The 3928-nt window shown below is 41.6% G+C and overlaps 1 pseudogene; it reads right to left on the bottom strand.

Moving 5' to 3' along the window:
- Positions 1–1757: 1757 nt before the first annotated feature.
- On the bottom strand, positions 1758–2616 carry LOC116476201 (small ribosomal subunit protein uS2-like; annotated as a pseudogene).
- Between the last annotated feature and the right edge of the window lie 1312 nt (positions 2617–3928).

Here is a 3928-nt window from a genome sequence, read left to right as displayed (position 1 = left end):
TCAGTGGGTTGTGGGGGTAGAGCAGGGGTGGGATGGCTTAGGGATCAATAGTTGAAAAAGCTTCCCAAGTGATTCTGATGTGAGCCAAGTTAGAGAACTACTTCAGTAGGGCCTTATTTACTCTCATCTCTTTTTTTCTTTTTAAAATAATCTTTATTTTTCCTAAATCAAATTAGCACTGAGGGAACTTTAAATAACTAAAATGATCAGATTTATTTTTTTTTAATAAAAGGAGAGAAAGGAGAGGCTCGGAAAACTTCCACCAAGAATGTCTGTGATCTTATAGTTGTAGCCTCATCCCTTAAATTGTAGGGAGTGGTGAGTGGCTGGGCAGCAGGTCCCAGTAGGTAAATCTGGCTTTGACTGGAGGACTTAGCAGGGTTTCCCAAATATTCTCACTTGCCATAACTTCCACTAGACTCTACATGTCTACAACACAGTCCTATATCTGATGTTCTCTCCCTTTGACAGATCACATGTTCTAATTAGCGCTTCTGAAAATGGGGCCCTTGGAACCATAAGAGCTTCCCCCATTTCCCTTGGCTTCCCCTCCCTTTGCCTTCACTTACCTCTAGCAGATGCCAATGCAGATCCATAATCCTTTCTCTGAAACCCTTGGAGCCAAATGTGGATTGGAACTCAAGATGGATTGGAACTCAAGACTTTTGCAGGGTAAACTCTGCATTGCATATTTTACACACTTCCTTCAGTGTAGTTGGAGAAACACCCTGTGATCAAGGGTGTTCTTCCTCTACAGGAAACACAGAACTCCTCTCATGAAGTGGGATGAATAAAGACCACAAGCAGCCTCATACGTGTTCAGTTCAGGTTCTGCTACCAGATGACATTGCCAGAACTTTGTGAATTAAAAGCTCAAGAGTTTCAGAGCTCTTTGGATTTTGAAATTGTGAACAAGGGATAGAGAATCCTTGGTAGCTTCATCGTTTAAAAATTGGTTGGCAAAACTACTCTTTCACAGACTTTACTAGTTTTTCTCATCCTTGTAACAAAATCATAAGTAAAATGAAAAACCAATTTCCATGGTCAGTTGCTTTCTGAATATTAATACTTTCAATTTGGTCAGAAATGGAAACCCCAGATAACCCTAGTTTATTTTTTTAATGGCAAAACTAAAATAGATTAAAACAAACAAACAAACAAACAAACAAACAAACAGGCATTTAGAAGCTGTATCATTGAATCCTGGTGGCTCAAGTTCAGAAATCTAAACAGCCACCTTGAACCTAAGGTGGGCCATTTTTTTAACCCGTGGTCATCCTATTAACTCCCTTCCTCAGACTTCAGACATCTTCCCCCACCCCCCAATTGTAAGTTATATAGTTTTCATAGTTGGATTGGCTGAATTTCTCTTAGATGGTCCTTGCTGGGCTTCCTGGGGTTAGGTGGGCTTGCTGAAGAGACCATATGGGTAAATGTTATGTGACCTCATTGTTTTTATAGGCTGGTGAGGCCCAAGAGACGTTGAGTTCTGTGCATTTATTTTCTCATTAGGTTAGCTACTTACTGTTTTAGGACAGATTTTCTCCCTGTGTACTTCTCAGAACATGTGATATAGTTGGTGGGTGGTAAAAAAAGAAAAAAATTTCCTTTCTTTTTAAAATAGTTCGTAGTAGAATTTGCTTTGGGGAGGAATGGGCTTGAAAATATCTTTTTTTAAAAAATTAAAAAATGGATGTTTATTTACCATCAATCTTATTTCCATCTTGCTTAAGAGCCCATGGAAGAACAACTTAAAATCACTTCGTGGTGGTTCCTACCCCTTCAGTGGCCTGAGCCAGGGGAGCTGCAGACCATTCTTCCATGGCAGGTCGAATGCTGTAGTCTTCAGTTGAAACCTGCTGAATGGCCACAGGGGCACCTGCACGCCTTCAGACCAGTCGGCAACCTCTGGTTGAGTAGCAGTGGAGTCAGGAGCTAGGGCAGTCCATTCACTCTGAAACTCCTCCTTGGTCACAGTCTTTTCAGCAGCAGCCTGTTCTTCCTTTTCAATCTCTTTAGGATCTCCATGGAAGTAGAAATCAGGCATGACCTTGATGAGTGTTCATAGGAGATGGTGCCACTTGTGTGCAGAACTTCCCGGGCCAGTTTCCACCACATCAGACCCACTGAGTGAACTCCCTTGTTGTTGCATGGGATGGAGATGCCCACAGAGCACAGAGGAGAATCTGTGGAACACAGAGCAATGGTAGGCAAGGTTACCATAAGATGTCTCTGTGAAAAGCTGGTGGTTAGCCCTGAGATCAGTAACCACCAAAAAACACGGCTCCTGGAAGGCTGCCTGGGTTGGATTAGTGAAGGTTCCAGGAGTAAAGCAGCTAGCAATAGGATTTGCTCCAGTGGCAGTAGCAAATTTGAGCACAAACCACCGGCCAGGATTCCTGGAGGACATGACACTGACATCAGCAGGGTTTTCAATGGCAACAATAGATGAGCTGCCAGCAGAAGCTTCTCCCAGATCCTCTTCAGACTGATGATGTAGATGCTGTCACTTTTCCTTTGGAAATCAAGGTTGGTGCCACCTAAGTGGGTTGCTGCTGCAAGGAATTTAAGGACATCCTCCTCCTTCGGTTGCAGGACATCAAGGGCTTTGGACATTGTAAAAGTTTCCCTTTAAGCTACAGGAATCCAGAATACATCTTGATGGAGCATTTGGGAATGAAAAATCCTATCCCCATGATAGGATTGAGAAGTCTTAGGGCAGAACAAATGGAAGGTAGAATGATTTTTTTTTTAAACAAAATTGCTGATGGGGGCAGGGGTCATATAGGAGAGAGAATGGCTGAGCAATGTGAGAAATCAGCAGAGAGACTATAGAACTAGGTTGGCTGTTATTCAGATCTAATTGTTTATGGGTCAACTGTGCAAACCCTGTATATTTCCTAACTTCTCTAGGCTTTCTATAAAACCTGCTACCCAAAGTCTTCATGTGAATGATTTTTTTTGTGTTTGTGTGTAAAACCAAGGAAGATAGCGGAATACCAGTTCAAGAACCCAGTGGGAATAAAGAAAAAGTTGCAAGGTGCCAAGGTGCAGAACAAGAAATTAGTTGAAGCAAGAGGCGCTCAGGAGAACAGAAGCCCTGGAGAAATATATGGAAATCTTGCAGAGGGAATTGGACTTTCAATACCTGGTGTGCTGGAGACTGGAAATAGTCTTGTCTAGATTTTAAGAGACAGGGTGATCCTAGATATCACCTAGGTTAAATAGTATATGGTCAACAAAAGTTATAAATGGCTTATTTAAATGATGGTAAACTGGACTTAGAATGTCACAGTCATCTCATAGTGGAAAGAGTCCTGGAAAGGGACTTAGAAGTCCTGGGCTTGAGTTTTGTGGCACAATAATTATGTGACTGAGAAGACAGCTAACCACCATCAGGTACAGTTTTCTCATCTGTAAAAGGAGGAAGGAAATGAATTATTGGTCCTCTCATTTGTAAAATGGCCCAGGTAGTAACTAGGATGTCCTAGGAAAATGCACAGAATTTGGAATCTGAAATGCCTATGTGAAACACACAAACACATCCTGCTTTTGCCATGTGCTGGCTGTGTGACCTTTGGTCAGCTGCTTAAATTCCTAAGCCTGATTCTTTATCTTTAAAGTGATAAGTATGCCTCAGGTGGCTTGAGGAGGATTAAGTTATTTAGCCTAGGTAAAGTGCCTGTCGTAGAGATGCTTGATTAAATATTAGACCCATATCTCTTGAATATAAGTGAACTTCTTTGCTCAGTTTTCTTCCTCATGACCTTGTGGGAAAAACATTTCAGTTCTGTTTTACAGAGGAGTCCAACTTGACACCCACTTATCCCTGTTGAGCAGAAAAAGAAATCACACCAAGCAACAATTCAACTGCACATTTTGCCAATTATATGGAATTTAAAAGCATATATTCAAATCCATATGCTGC

The sequence above is a fragment of the Hylobates moloch genome, unplaced genomic scaffold (assembly GCF_009828535.3).
Source record: "Hylobates moloch isolate HMO894 unplaced genomic scaffold, HMol_V3 SCAFFOLD_11, whole genome shotgun sequence".
Lineage (NCBI taxonomy): Eukaryota > Metazoa > Chordata > Mammalia > Primates > Hylobatidae > Hylobates > Hylobates moloch.
This window is presented reverse-complemented; position numbering and strand designations above follow the sequence as displayed.